A 16100-nucleotide genomic window follows, 5' to 3' on the forward strand; every position below is an offset into this window, starting at 1 on the left:
AATAAAGGCAACCTGCAAAAAACTGTATAACATATCAAAGAACTACGGGAAAATTCAAGAGAAGTATAAAACTTCATCAAAAATAAGAACAATAATATAAGAATATAAATGTACGCATAACAGAGGATAAACCATCTAAGGGGGTTTAAAATTCCCAGAGGTAGTAAGTAAAGGTGTCTTGTTTATGGCCAAACGATCTAAATAAGCAGTAAGAGGGAGCCAAAAGAGGTCAACATTACGAGGAGGTTTACAGGAGGAGGCAAAGGAAACATCAAGCCTATGAAAGTGACAGATGGAGTTCCACCAATGTTGCATGGAAACATTTGTAAGAGCCTTCCAATTGGAGGAAATATGTTGAAAGACAAGTGCAAGCATAAGGTCAAAGAGATCAGAGGAGTGTAACGTCAAATCAAGTGTATCGGAAAGGCTTCTTAGGAAAAGAATAGAGGGTCAGTATGAAATGGAGAGGGAAAATATTTGAGAAATACAGTGCTAAACCCGTTTCCAAAGAACAGAAACACTAGGACAGAAGAAGAACATGTGTAGGAGATCCGCAGCAAGAGAGTGACAAGTCCAACAGGTAGAATCAAAAGAAGGGGAAAAGCGAGAAAGGGAATTAGGGGAGAGATAAAGTCTGTGATATAGAAAAAAGAAAGACTGAGTAAGAGAGGCAGAGAGGGAAACTTAAAAGGATTTGAGCCCGAGTCTATCCCAAAGGGAGGTGGGCCACACACAACCTAGATCGAACTCCCAAGCGAGTTCAAGTTTGGACTTAGGACGGTCCGGGTTAGGAGAAGAAAAGAACTTGTAAATAAAAGACGCTTTGGGAAGAGTAGAAAGTAACGTCAGAAAAGAAGAAGGTGGAACGATTGATGATGAAGGAGAAAGAGAGTAATAACGCTCCAGTATCACTCCCATAAGACGAGTATATTAATGCAAAAATGAACGGGGACAGGAGAACTGAAGCTGAAAAAGAGGAAATGGACAAGGAGGGGTTCCATCAAAAAGTTGATGAATCCAAATAATACCTATCCCTCTCCAAGAGTTCCATGGGTCTATTATTGATTAGAATGAGCGAATTATACCAAATAGGTTGTTGTAAAAAGGACTCACGTGAAATAGGGGAGAGGGAGACTAGAGAGCGTAAAAGAGAAGAGGTGTGTTTAAACAAGGGGAAGGAGTCATAAGGGGATTTGGATGAAAAATGGATTAGGTCGTCAAAAGAGAAAGGTGATAAAAAAGCATGTTCAATAGAAAGCCAAAGAGGAGAGAAAGGGGACACTTCACGGGAAAGCCCACGGAAAACCTGACGGAGGGAAAAGGATTTATGATAAACACGGAAGTCAGGGAAATTAACACCACCATTGGATTTGGGTCGACGAAGTGAAAGGAGGGAGTTCATAGACCTTTTGCCTTTCCAAAGAAATTTCGAGATAGAAGAGTCAAGATGCTTAAAATAAAGAGCGAGAATATGGACAGGAAGCATAGAGAGTGTATAAATAAGAATGGGAGCAATCATCATTTTGATAGAGCCCAATCTACCCCACCACGATAGAAAAAGCAGATTCCAGGAGGAAAACAATTGATCGATACGAGAGAGGGCAGCGGACATATTCAGTTTGACAGAAGAGGTGATAGAATTAGAGAACCAAATCCCATGATATTTGATCTTGGTAGTATTCCAGGTAAAACCAGTAGAAGCGAAGAGATGAGGGAGACAGAACTTCGTTAAGGGAAGGATTTCTGTTTTGTCAGAATTAATCTTATAACCGGAGACAAGGGAAAACTTATCAAATTCTGCTAATAGCAGGGGGATGGAGGATTCCGGATCTGAAATAAACAAAAGAATATCGTCGGCGTAAGCAGAAAGTTTTAACTGGTTAGCACCATAGGGAAAGCCAGAGATGGAGTCATTCTGACGGATGGAGGATAAAAAGGGTTCAAGGGCCAAAACAAAAAGAAGCGGAGAGAGAGGGCAGCCTTGCCGAACACCTCTTTGAAGGTTGAAAGAGGAGGAGAGATGGCCATTAACCAGAACAGAAGCTTTTGGGGAAGAATATAAATAGAAATAAATTTAGGACCAAAGCCATGCCTAGTAAGAGAAGCAAATAAGAAAGACCAATCCACCCGGTCAAAAGCTTTTTCCGCATTGACTGAGATGGCGTCTAGAGGAAGCGACAGGGAGAGGGCTTAATTCAAGACATTGAGAAAAATACGAGAACTATCCGATGTAAGCCTGCCCTTGATAAACCCGCACTCTTCCTTGCCAATGAGATGTGTCAGAAAGGAGTCTAATCGTAAAGCAAGAAGTTTAGCAAAGAGTATATAGTCGACATTACCTAACGAGATAGGGCGGTAATTCTCGCAAAATATTGGGTCTCTACCTTCCTTCGAGATCAAGAAAATAGTGGCATCTTGAAAAGTACCTGCAGCAGAACCTGAAGATACAAAAGACTGTAAAAGTGTTAATAGTCTGGCGAGAAGGAGATCAGAGAAGTGTAAATAGAATTCCACTGGGAACCCATCAGGACCGGGAGTTTTACCTTTAGTAAGAGAAGAAAGCACCTTAGAAAGCTCCCAAAGGGTAAGATCAAGGTCCAGAGAGGCAAAGTTAAGATAAGGGGTAGAAGGCTTAGGAATATTTTCAAAATAAGAATGAAGCATAGAGGGAGAAGGCGGAGATTCCGAAGTATAGAGGAGCTTGTAGAAAAGTTGGAACTGCTCAAGAATTTTATCAGTTTCATGAAGAAGAGAGTTATCAGATGAGAAAATAGACTCAATACAAGTACGTTCCTTATGGGACTTCAGATAATTAGCTAAAAGTTTGCCGGACTTATTACGGCCCCCGTAACACCGAGCACTACTGCGAAGAAGTATAGACAAGGCCTTGTCTGTAGATAACTTATTAAAGGAAATTTAGGCACGTAGAAGATCTGGCAACATACAATTAGCAGAGGTGGTATAGAACTGATGCTCTAATTTTTTAATATGGGCAAGACAGGCTTTCCGTTTCTGAAGAAACTTTTTCTTTTTCTGAGAAACAAAATCAATAATAAATCCTCTTGCTGTCGCCTTGAAAGAGTCCCAAAGAGTATGAGGGGAGATATCAGGAGTGGCGTTGGTAAGGAAAAAGTCAATGGTAAAAGTGCAGAAGGAGGAGGAAAAGATAGGGTCAGTAACAAGCGAGGAATTAAAGCGCCAACAAGAGGATTTGGGGCGAGGGGGAAGTAAGTCAATATCTGTAATAATTGGAGCATGATCAGAAATTACAATAGGCTCAATAGAAGACAGAAGATTCTGAGTGAGGGGGTGAGAGAGAAAGAGGTAATCCAGTCTAGAAAAAGACGCATGAGGATGTGAGAAAAAAGAGTAGTCAAGGGTATCTGGATGTGTAAGTCACCAGGAGTCTGAAAGGTTAGCTTGGAAAATAGTGTCTAGAAATTGCTTATGAGACTTATGTGGGACAAAGCGAACTGTGAATTTACGATCTAGAAAGGGATCAACAACTTGGTTACAATCACCACCTAAAAGGAAAAAATCATCTTTGTGTTGTGTACACTTGCTTGTAATAACCGGCCAAAACACACAATCTGGTTGGGTAGGGCAATAAACATTGAAGACAGTCAAGGGAATAAAATTAAGCAACAATTTGGCTAAAATCCAACGACCTTCCAAGTCCTTCTCCTCAAGCAAAACTTTACACTTAAGTTTTTTATGAACTAAAATGGCAACCCCGTTCTTTTTGTTATCCGTTGGCGAAAACAAAACATTACCCACCCAACTCCTCTTTAATTTAATGGATTCTACATCATTGAGGTGAGTTTCTTGTAAAAAAACAATATCCGGGAAATAGGAAGATAAGTGGGAAAGTACCCTCTGTCTTTTAATGGGATTAATAATACCTTTAACATTCCAAGATATAACTCTAAATTGTCAAACAGGGGAGATGTGGTAAATAAAGCACAACAAACAGGAACATTGTGAATACAGCAAAAAGACTCAAGAAATAAACGAATAAGAAGTTGCAAAAGGAAGAAGCAAGGGAAAAGAGAAAAGAAGAAGAATAAACGCCTCGAAAGAAGAAAAGGCAAAACCAAAGAAGGACAAAAGGAGATCAGGAAAGAAGCCTTCAGAGACAAGGAAAGAAAGCAGGTAGGGAAAAAGGAAGCCAAGATCCAGGAGAAGAAAAGACAAAGAAAGGAAAAAGGGAGAAAAATAGGGAAAGAATAGAGAGAAGAGACAGAACAAATCCAGAAGGATAACTGCAAAGAACATACCCGAGACGAAGGTACAAAAGAAGAATGGGGAAATGGCGACGCTTAACAAGATGGACCAGCCGAAGAGCAAGGACACGACCACACCGGGACATCATAGGACCACAGGATGGGATTCACAAGGAGAATGGAACAAGGGATACAAATCTGTGGGAGGGAAGGAAAATGTTAGAACTGAATTGAGGACAATGAAACACAATATGAAAGAAACAACAAATCACAAAAATAAAATGATAAACGAGAACAAGTGAAATACAATTCAAGAGCACAAGTGGAACACATAGGTGCAAGGGAGAACCATACAGAGCAATAATGAACAAGTAAGCAAGGGACATGGAGAAGCAATACAAAAATGTCAAGGAACATCCCCAAAAAAACCATCCAAAAAACGTCAAAAAGCACTCAAAAAAATCACTAAAAAACATCCAAAAAGCAGATTAGCCAGATGGAGAGGAGGAAGTATCCATGCCACTGTTGCTTTGCAGAAGAATGAAGTTCTTAAGTTCACCAGGATCTTGAAAGGTCCAAGTCTTATTTTGATGAGTGACTCTGAAGATGCATGGGTGGAACAGACCATAACGTGCACCCAGGGAGCGCAGAGAAGGACGAAGAGAAAGGAATTCTTTCCGTCTCGAAGCTGTAGCATTAGAAACATCCTGAGCAAGAAACACACGTTGACCCAACCAGGAAACTTGACGCTTAGCTCTGGCTGCAGAGAGTATCGAAAGGAGATCAGTGAATTTTAAAAAGAGAATGATAACTTAACGGGGTTTTGTAGAGGAGGCTAAGCGAGGCCCAAGTCTACGGGCTCTTTGAATACTGATGGAATGTAGATGGCGGCATGTTACCGGGTCATCCCCTTCAAGGGATTCCGGCAGGCCAAAAACATGTAGGTTATTCCTTCTGTTTCTATTTTCAAAATCTTCCGTATGTTATTGGAGAGAGAGGACAGACTTTTCTAGGGAAGAAATACGCCTCGAATCAGACTGTATGTCAGAAATTTGCTGTTCCACTGAAGTAATCCGGGTGTCCATGACCACCCACTTCTCCTTCAAGCGCTGCATATCTTTATTAGTATCCTTAATGAAGGGACGCAAAGCACGTATTTCTTCCAAGATTAATTCAATAGAAATGGGAGACAAATTCTTGTAAGGGGATGGAGGGTCGTGCTTTAGGCGCTTGGAGGAAGATGCAGGAAGCGAGGATTTGTTAGAAGTAGCTTGAGCCACCGATGAACGATGAGGAGCTGAGGCAGCCATTGTTGGGGTTGAGATGGAGGTGCACAGAGTCGCAGGAGAAGAGTCCTGATTGCGCTTGGAGGGAACAAAAATAAACTTTGGTGAACTTAGTTTGACCATATGAATGAAAATCTTCAAGAATGTGAGTGAGAAGCTTACAGGAGAGACACTCAGAAATCAAAGGCCTAAGCTGAACAGTCCCAAAAATGAGGTGTCTGAGTGACATAAAAGGATTTGAGTAAGGGTATACACTCCAAGTAATTGGTCATGAGAGGAAGTCCTTTGACTATACACCATCCGGAGTGCCCAACTTATAAAGAAGCATTAAACAAAAAGAAACAATGATGCAGGATGTGCTGCATACTTGAGAAAGACTTCCAGCGTGAGGAGTGAGAAGTGGGTGAAGAGAGGTACCAGAAGGAGAAAGCCAGCAGCATAAAGACTCAAATAGCAGAAAAAATATCAGCATGAAAGCATGACTGAACACACCACCACATGAAGTAGGCAGGGCAGCAATTAAAATGCTTTAGGATAAGGCCTGAGCAGTAGAACAGAGTCATTTGCTGAAATGCGTATAACATACCGAGGGATATTGCAGTATAATCCTTAAGGAATGCATAGTAATCCAATAGGGAGCGGCACTCTGCTGATTTTATGGCACAAGAGCATAGGTACGCAGCATGGAGAGGCTCGCCAGCGCGTTAAGCAATTCAGAGGCAACATGAGAAGGCCACAGGAAACCTTGCGGATGGAAGTGCTCAAAATGGCGATGGTCCACTCTGTAGGTAGAAACAGGTTGTTGTTGTAGAGTTGCGCAGTTAAGACATCATGAGGTGCAGCAAGTGATCAAATGAAGAGAGTCCCTGTCCTCACAAATAACCATGTGTATTCGCATACAGACCAAGACAGGAAGCCTTATAGATAGCGCTGGAAGTTGCTGCAAAAATGCTAAAGTCAGGTGAAGAGAGGCAAACTGCTGACATAAGCCTCAATATCAAGAAAAAGCTGCATATAATGGCTCACCAGCACTTGAGAGAGTCCCAGACAACGACTTCCACAGCACGAGGCAGCAGGCAGCGTAGCTGGGAAGAGTGCGCAAAATGGCGGCGGCCCGCTCCGTGAGGAGAAACGGGTCGCGGCTGCAGAATAGCGCTACGCGCTCCTCGGCACTCAGAAAAGGTCTCAGGAGATGCGGCAGGCATTCTGGTTGTGCTTTCCGCTGTCCTACATCGACGAGGGAGGCAAAATGCTGATGAAAAACGAAGAAGGGTGTCCCGGCGTAACGGAGGTCCCGCACTAGCAGCCCTCTTGTCCGACGCCGAAGCCATGCCCCGGGTCTATTGATTCCTAACAAAGAAAACGTTATTAGGGATATGATATCAGGTAGGGAGCCATCGTGTAGCCAATGGCTCCTTGAGTATTAATGGGCTGCGCACCTACGCTACATCTCAGAGTGGGGTGTACAGGATAGCGACAAACATTGGTTTCATATGGATCTGGCCATAGCTTTTCAACCCCTCTGGGATTTGACATGGTTCCCCAAAACATGCAAGGCTGTGCAGTGCCTATATTGCAGTCCCTACAAAAAAGGTCCTGGAGATATGAGATAAGTTATCTTTAAAATGAGGCCTCACCACCTTCCCATTACCCAATACTCCCCTGGCACATAATCTAGGATTCACTCCAGCCCTGCAACCACACTCCTACAGCCAGAGAAGGGAGACTGCCACACTCTTAGGGTCCTGTTTGACAGTGAGTCCCTCAAGACATTTGACCAATGCGGATGAGTTCCGTCTCACTGAATCCTCTAAGTTGCAATATTATCAACTGAGCCATTAGGCTCTTTCTCCACCCAATGCACAGCAAGCAACTCGTCAACTAGCATCTTTTGAGCCCTTGATTTGGTCTTCTGATGGAACTTACTGGCTCATCTTGTGCACATATATAGTTCTTCAACACTAACACTCCACCCCGATCCACCAGATCCCCTACCAAATTTAGTGGCATGCAGATATGAGGAAGTCTTATCCATAGAGCAATGGGAACAACTATGGTGCAACATCCCTTGGATTTCAAAAATCATGCCACAACACAAGATGGCGTAAAAAGTAATATTGCCTGATATCTCATTCCCGCTCAGCTATGCCCTGTCTTCCCTGCTTTTTCCCCACTCTGCTGGTGCTGTACTTCAGCACCAGACACTTCCTACACATATGGTGGTCCTGCCTAAGCATGACAACCTTCTGGAAAGAAATTCTTAGCCACATTAGGGGGGCTATAGTCTTCCCACTCCCGGAATCCTGCTCAACATTAATCCTTGGTTCCTAGCCCCCAACACATGCAGGCCATGACGCATGTTGAATGGCATTTAATCAATCGTATGTTTCGGGTTGCCCAGCACCCAGATGTGGATTGGAGGCATGGTGACAATCACACAGAGCCAAGAGCACATAAATACCCACTTTCCCAAAGGGGTATTTTAAAATTAGTATTGTCTAATCCACTCACACCACCAGAGAGGATTTGCCATTACCAACTCATCAATATCAAACATTATACTGCTATTCTTCTGCACGTAGGATATATAGCTCAAAAACCTTCCCATAGATACCTAATGTCAATCTAGTTCAAGAACCAGGCTCTACCATACTAAACTACACTATCCTGTGACATTTGCTACCAGTGTATGTAAGACACTCACGTACATGCCCTATGTCTTCCTTACACCACACACTGCCCCAAGGATTACTCTGATGTAGCGGGAGACATGCAGAACCCTGGCTTTAAATGCCAAGCTGAGTAACAGTCATCTGTACACTCAGGCCTGCCATGGCAAACTTGTGGCATGTTTGAACAGGTACCGCCGTGGGTGGAACAACCAGTGCTTCAGGCACATGGAGGATGATTTGAGTGGCATGCCCTAGGTATAGGTATTACCCCTAGACAAAGTACTTACAGCTAACCCAAATCAGCCAATCATGTATACACCAATCATCAGTATGTCTATGACAAGCACATCACTTTGGCACTGAATAGCAATGTAAAATCGATCAAAGTCCTACGCCAGAAAAAAAAAGCCCAAACAGGAGGTTGAAGCCACAAGGGTCAGAGGAGACTATGCCAAAAGATGTCAGGTCTAAGACTTATCTTTCCCAGCAGAAGGTGTGGAGAACTACCCCACCTCAGGGTAGTTCTAATCACAAAGGCAGAAGTATCTGGAAAGACCATCAGCATTGACGTGTTCTGTTCCAGGATGGTGCTCTACCATAAAATCCATTCCTTGTAGGGAGATGGACCACCTCAACAGTTTAGGATTTTCACCCCTCCTCTGCAATAACCATTGGAGGGGCATGTGGTCTGATTGAATCTGGAAATGAGTCCCAAACAAATAGGACCTCTGCTTCTTCAGTGCCCAGACCACAGCAAAGGTTTCCTTTTCAATGGCACTCCACCTCTGATCCCTACAAAGTAGCTTCCGACTAAGGAAGGCTCGAGGTTGGTTCAGGCTCTCTTCATTTAGTTGAGAAAGCATAGCCCCCATGTCATGCTCTGGGGCATAAGTCTGCACCATAAACTACTGAGAAAAGTCAGGACCCTTAAGCACGGGGACCATGCACATGGCCTCCTTCAAGGTATCAAACACCGTCAGGCATGCCTCAGTCCAGAACACTCGATGCATCTGCTTTTTCGGAGTCAGATCCCTCAAGGAGGTAACAATGGTGCCATACCCCTTGACAAACTATCAAGATTATCAGGTGAGGCCTAAAAATACTTTCACCTCCATCTGTGTCTTGGGAGGTGCACAGGCCAGACATATCTCAATCTTTGGTTTTACTGGTGCTACCTTGCCGCCCCCTACTTATTACCCCAAGTAAACCACAGACCCCTGCCCTATCTGGCACTCACATTGATAGCGAGTCCGGCATGTTGCTGTGCCCTCAGTATTTTCCATAAGTAGTACACATGATCCACCCAACTGTAGTTGAACACCCTAATGTCATTAAGGTAGGTGGCACTGAAGTTCTCCAGCCTTGTGAGGACCTGGTTGACCAACCTCTGAAAGGTGGCAGGGGTGTTCTTCAACACAAAGGGCATAACAGGCAACTGGAAGTGTAATTCTGGCATTGAGAAGGCTGACCTCTCTCACTCCATGCCAGTCAAAGCAATTCTTCCAATATCCAGATGCCAGATCAAACATTCTGTGGAACTCGGCAGCCCCAAGCCGATCAATGAGATTCTTCACCCGGGGGATGCATTGAGCATCAGTACAGGTGGCGGTGTTGAGCCCACAGTAGTCCACACAGAACTGCCATTTAGGTGCCACACAGGGGAAAGTAGCTTTAAGCCCCATTGTCACATGACTAGTCCAAGGGCTGTTGGAACGGCTCTTGGAAGGCTCCATCACCCCAAGTGCTAGCATTTTGGAAACATGCTCCTGGATGCTAATCCTTACCTAGTCCAACAACCTGTAACTTTTATGCTTAACAGGTAGGCTATCTCCAGTATCAATATCATGAGTTCCCCAATGCATGACCCCGAGGGTGAGTGAGAACAGGGAAGAAAACTGCCTCAGCAATTGGGGGCAGTCTCCCTGCTGCTCCTGTATCAATGTAGGGGAGAGACTCACCCCCTCTACTGACCCATCCTGCTTGAAGGAGGACAGGAGGTCTGAGAGAGGTTCAGTCTCCTTTTACACCCCAACATCCATGACCAAGAGCATGGTCAACTCAGTCCCCTCAAAATATGGCCTGAGGCGGTTCACATGCAGGACTTGGCAAAGGGTTCCTATGTAAGCCTGGGAATGCACTACGCTACGCTATGACATCCCGGCTAAACTTTTTCCTCAATCGCGATCAGCAACATCAAGTTGCTGATCACGAGCATGGAAAACTAACTTCCCGGCGAGCTTCTCAATGCGGGGAGGGCAGATTTCTCATTGTGAGTGGTCGCGTATGCTCGTGACCGCCCGCGATGAGAAACTACAAGTCTGCGTTAAAAAAGATGCCGCTCAAATAAAATCTACTCGAGCGGCAGAAAAAGACAGCGTACACTGTGCAAGATGCTGTTTTCAATGATTGCACAGTGCGGACAAGCATCCGGCACTGTGCAATCATTGCGAACAGCACACTACGCAGTTTGCGTAGTGCTACGCTTAGCTCGCATAGTGCGAAGTGCAGTTCGCGTAGCTACACAAAGTACGCCCAGGATTTTTTCCTAGGAGTTTGCAAGTCCACCAGTTAGGTGATTGTAATGATGCACTGCTTCCCCTCAAATGGCCCAGACTACTTGGCCTGTAGAGTGCAGTGTTGTACAGGGTTCATGACCCACACTTTCTAGCGAGGCTGAAACTCAACCAGAGTGGCGTTCTGTTCATACCATAATTTCATATCCTTCGGGCTAGCTTCCAAGTTTTTCTGAGCAAGCTTTCTGAAGCAGGCTGTTTGGCTATAGAAGGTCAAGACATATTGAAAACACCCTGGGGCGTGCTCCTGAAAGCTCGCTCTCAGCCCTCCCTCACCTAACTGAGAGGACACCTCAGAGGGTGGCCTAAGTTTAAATGGGCTGAAGCCAACCCCCTTCCTGTAGGCAAACAGATGAAATGGCAGGAGGACATCCTGCTTATGCTTCATGAGGTCTGAAAGACCGATAATCATCATACCTATGAGGGTATGGTTTAATCTCTCAACCAACCCGTTGGTTTGAGATTGGTAGGGATTGAGAACTTGTAGGTTACCCCTCACTCCTTCCACAGTGGCTTTCATGTATGAGGACATGAAGTTGGTGTCCAGGTCCAAGATCACCTCCTTGTGGAACCCCACATGGGTAAAGATCCCCAACAGCGCCTGGGCTACAGTGGACACCACCACCGCAATCAAGGGTATTGCTTCCAGGTAATGGGTGGCAGGATCCACCAGGACCAGGATGAACTTGTTGCTCATGGCAGTCTTGAGATCCAGAGGCCGCACATTGTCAATGCCAACCCGCTCAAATGGATGCCAATAACAGGGAACGGTTTCAGGGGGGCCTTGTACCTCCCCCAGTCTTGCCCTCACCTGGCATATAGGATAGAACAGACAGAACACATCTGAGGCCTTTCTCATTTAGGGCCAATAGAAGTGAGTGACAAGCCTGTCAAATGTCTTGCCTTGCCCCAAGTGAACTGCCAGCGGCACATCATGCGCCAGATACAATAGGAAGGCTCTGAAACACTGAGGTACCACCAGCATATGTGCTGACACAGATTTTGCAACCTTAGGCTTACTATAGTGGAGACCATTCTCCCAATAAATCCAGTGAGTTCCAGAGGTGCCACCAGCTGCCTGGCCTTAAGCCTACAGACAAAGACCCACAAGAGTAGGGCACTCTTTCTGCACCACTCAGAACGCCTCACCTGAGGGGACTCTGTCCTTCTGACAATTGGTCAGGTCAGCCAGGTTCCCTAATTCTTTCATAGGTACCAGAGCCTCCCCTCAGGGTCAGCTTCCTCCTAGACTGTGGGAATCATTGGAGCAAGTTTCCCATGCCCTTTACCCTTTCTCTTCCTGGCAGGGACTTGGGCCACTCTTTCAGGCTCAGGGTCTCTCTGACCACCCTTCCATACCACTCTTGACCGTATGGCCAGGCTTGCCCACTCAGGCAGTCCCAACATCTCCAATTGCAACTGGAGCTCCACCTCCCTCCAGGAGGTATGTTCCAGTTTTCTGGAGAGCAGACAGCCCACAGGCAAAGATGGAGTGATGGCAGACCTCAGAAAACCTGAGACCCCCACTACTCAGAGGGAACCTGTGCCACTAGACTGTGGCTCTCACTGCTGTCAGCGGGGGCCACTTCATGAACCACGTTAGGAGCAACCGGCTCTGCAGACACCAGATGACACCTGATGATCGTCATACTAGTTCCTGTGACTCAGAGCCTGCACCCTATACCCATTAATGATCACCCACTGCCTGTACGTCCTAGTATTATCAGGCATGAGGGTTCTTTGGACCACTTCACTGTTGCCCAAAGACCCAGGGTTATCCCAGATTGCTCCCAACCATCAATTAGGATCATTCCTTCCCAAGTCCAAGCCTTGCCACCCTAGTGTCTGCCCACCAGTGGGGGACAGTGCCCGCCTAGGACACTTGGGATCCCCCGATAGTGCCCTTCTTGCGGACAAGAATCACACCTGGGGGTCCCCTTCCCTGTAGAGTAACCTGTAGGTAAACGTTTTTTCTTATTACCAGGGCGTTAGGAATCCTTACCCAGGCACTTAGTTTGGGGCCCTTGAGAGAATTCTGCCCACTCCTTCTTCTGCAGCTGACCCTGCCCAACCTTGGAAGGATCTCCCCCAGAAACCTTCTTGTGGACCTGGGTGTTAAATCAGTGGTCCACCACCTCAGCATGCTCTCTAGGATCAGAAAGCTTCTCACCAATCAAGTTGGGTAGAGGATTTGGTCTAACGGCAAGGGCGGTCGATCTTACATTCGGGGAACGAAGTTCGAGTCTCAGCAATGACGCTCAAAATCCTGTGATTCTTGGCAAATGACTTAGGGCCAGATGTAGGTAATCCCAATTTACCTATTCTTAAATACCGAATTTTACTGATCCGGTATTTAAGAACGGGTAAATGGGATGTAGATACATTTTCAGTAAAAATTGTAGAATCGGTAAGATTCGGTATTTACCGAATTGGTATTTGCCGATTCGGTAATTGCCATTCATTTCTATGGGCCTCCCGGCCTCCAGACCCATGGGAATGAATTGCAATTACCGAATCAGTAAATACCGATTCGGTAAAATGGGGGTAACATTCAAGGGTGCCAAGGTGTCACTTTGACACCCTGTTGCACCCCTGAATAGTGCTTGTGTGCAGATGCGGCACACATATATGCCCACAGTTGAAAATGCACAGATTTGCATTTTCAAAGGTATTCCTTATTTACCACCAACTTATAGTTGGTGGTAAATAACGAATCCAAAAATGGGAAAAGCACTAATTTGAGTGCTCCCTACATTGCAAATTCGGTAATTTACTGATTCAGGGCCCGATGTAGGTAAACTCCAATTTACCACTTCTTAAATACCGAATCATACCGATTCGGTATTTAAAGAAGTGGTAAATTGGAGGGGGGAAAATGTGGGTATTTCATAATCGGTAAATACCGAATTCGGTATTTACCGATTCTGTAAATACCGAATCGGTATCCCCCATTGATTCCTATGGGCCTTGAAGCCCATAGGAATCAATGTGCATTACCGAATCGGTATTTACCGATTCGGTAATTACCGATTTCTGCAAGGGTGCAGGGGGTGTCACTTTGACACCCTCTAGCACCCCCAATACTGGCTTGTGTGCCATGTGGCACACAGACATGCCCTAAGGGCATGTCTGTCTGTCACATGGCATAGCTGTGCATGCACACATGTGCATGCACACCTGGGTTCGGTATTTTAACACCCAATTGGATTGGGTGTTAAAATACCGAATCTGAAGGGCCTGTGGGACTGAAAGTAGTCCCACCTACATCCCGAATTTTAAAACTCGGTAAACTTACCGATTCGGTATTTTTCAAATTCGGTAATTTTACCGAATTGGTAAAATACCGATTCGGACAAAAAAGGTCCCCTACATCTCAAAAGGCCAAATACCGGTCGGAAACGGCCGAATTCGGCCGTTTCCGACAGGTATTGGCCACCTACATCGGGCCCTCAGTATTTTAAGGAATCGGTAATTTTCTGATTCCTTAAAATACCGAATCAGTAAATTACTGAATTTGTAATTTAGGCCACCTACCTCCCAAATGCCCAATACCGGTCGGTAATGTCCGAAATTCGGTCATTTCGGCCGTTACCGACCAGTATTGGGCCACCTACATCTGGCCCCTTATCTCTCCGTCCCTAACAAAAATGAATGTGTCCTGGTGTAATGCAACTGGTGCTCATGTAAAGAGCTCTGACACCTGATACATTTGGGCCAAGTGTGTGCTATAAAAAACTCTGAAAAAAAAGTGCTGGCACAGCTCAGTAGAACAAAGGCTAAGCATGTGCTCCTGCTCAATCAAAATGTACTGCCCCTTGTAGTCCACCACGTTACTGCTCTGCACTCAACCATTCAGTGGCTTGCAAATTGAAACCACACAACCTACCCAGGTCTGGACGGGTCAGGATCACAAGGTCCCTAAACTTCTGCCTATACTTCTCAGGGGTCAGCCCATATTTCCAGACAAGGGCCTCCTTCAGGGTGAAATACTTCACCCTGTTACTCTCCTCAAGGGCCAACAAGATGTCCCACCCCTCAGGTGGAACATGCTTCCACAAACTCGCCCCCAATCCCACTTAGGGATCCTGTGCATTTGTAAAGCTATTTAGTAGGCCCCAAACTATGGTCTATGTCATCCCCCACTCCATAAGCAGGAACCAGACTATTAGGTATATGAACCGTGTCAGGGTCAGTAGGCTCATATACAATGGACAATTCACAAATCAAGACCAATACATTATAAGCAAGAAGTCTGAAGTGGAACTGTCTGCCTTTTCAAAACATACTCAGAAACAAGTTCTAAAAATAGCAACTTATCACTAAAGAGCATATAGTAGTAGAAAAGCTTTATTCGATTTCACAGTGGTATAAAATCATAAAAGCAACAGTTCATTCAATAAATAATACAATCGAAATAATCACAGTTCATTTCAATTATACATCAGTAAGAATTTAAAAACAAATTAAACTTTTTTTTTTCCTCAAGATGCTTTTAAAAAAAACGGTCGGTAAACTAACACAGTACATATCATTTAGTAAATGTAGGAATGCTAAAGCCGGGCGGCATTGACGCCATAAACCCCGCTTTAAAAAGGGTTTAATACATCTAGCCCTTTCTGAAGAATAAAATTTACAGAAAAAAATCACATGCAGTGTAGATTGATCAGATTGGTTAGCGCACAGACATTTACAAAGCTTTCTGAAATAATCGAATCTAAATCTGGTCAAGATGTATCTGTCAAACCACTCCTGACACCAGACTAGGTATGGTTGGATTGAGGTTGAGACCAGGGTTCAACTACAGTTTTCTTATTTAACTCCAGTCCTAGTCTTAAGGTATCAAAATGATACCAACACAGTGCCTTTATCTCTTTCCTAGATATAGTAATTAAGGAGTCAGGATTCCTATAAAACTTGGGTCTCCCCATATCTTTAGTGAGTTTGCAAATGTAGTTCAACCATAGGATCTTTGTGACCTGATCTAAGCCCATAGAATCTCTAACTATTTCTAGGTTTAAAAGTAAACCGGGTGAGGTCCAGGCTCTATGCCACAACAGTAAGGGTTGCATGTTAATTATGTTGCTAATATAGCGAATCCCTAATTCGCTGTGACAGTTAAAAAACAATGTACTTTGAGGAATTGCTAAAATTAATCTTAAAAACGCATTCTCTACCCTTTGAATAGGTGATGCATTATGGACCCCCCAGACGCCTACTCCATATGAAGCAATACTGATGCACTTAGCCTGATATATTTTTAGTAAGATTTCTGGGAGCCATTTACCCATCTTTTTGGTGAAAATCATTACTGCAGCCATTGATCTTTTAAACAGCAGTGCCCGATTT

This window comes from Lissotriton vulgaris, chromosome 11 (assembly GCF_964263255.1).
Source record: "Lissotriton vulgaris chromosome 11, aLisVul1.2, whole genome shotgun sequence".
NCBI classification, from domain to species: Eukaryota; Metazoa; Chordata; class Amphibia; order Caudata; family Salamandridae; genus Lissotriton; species Lissotriton vulgaris.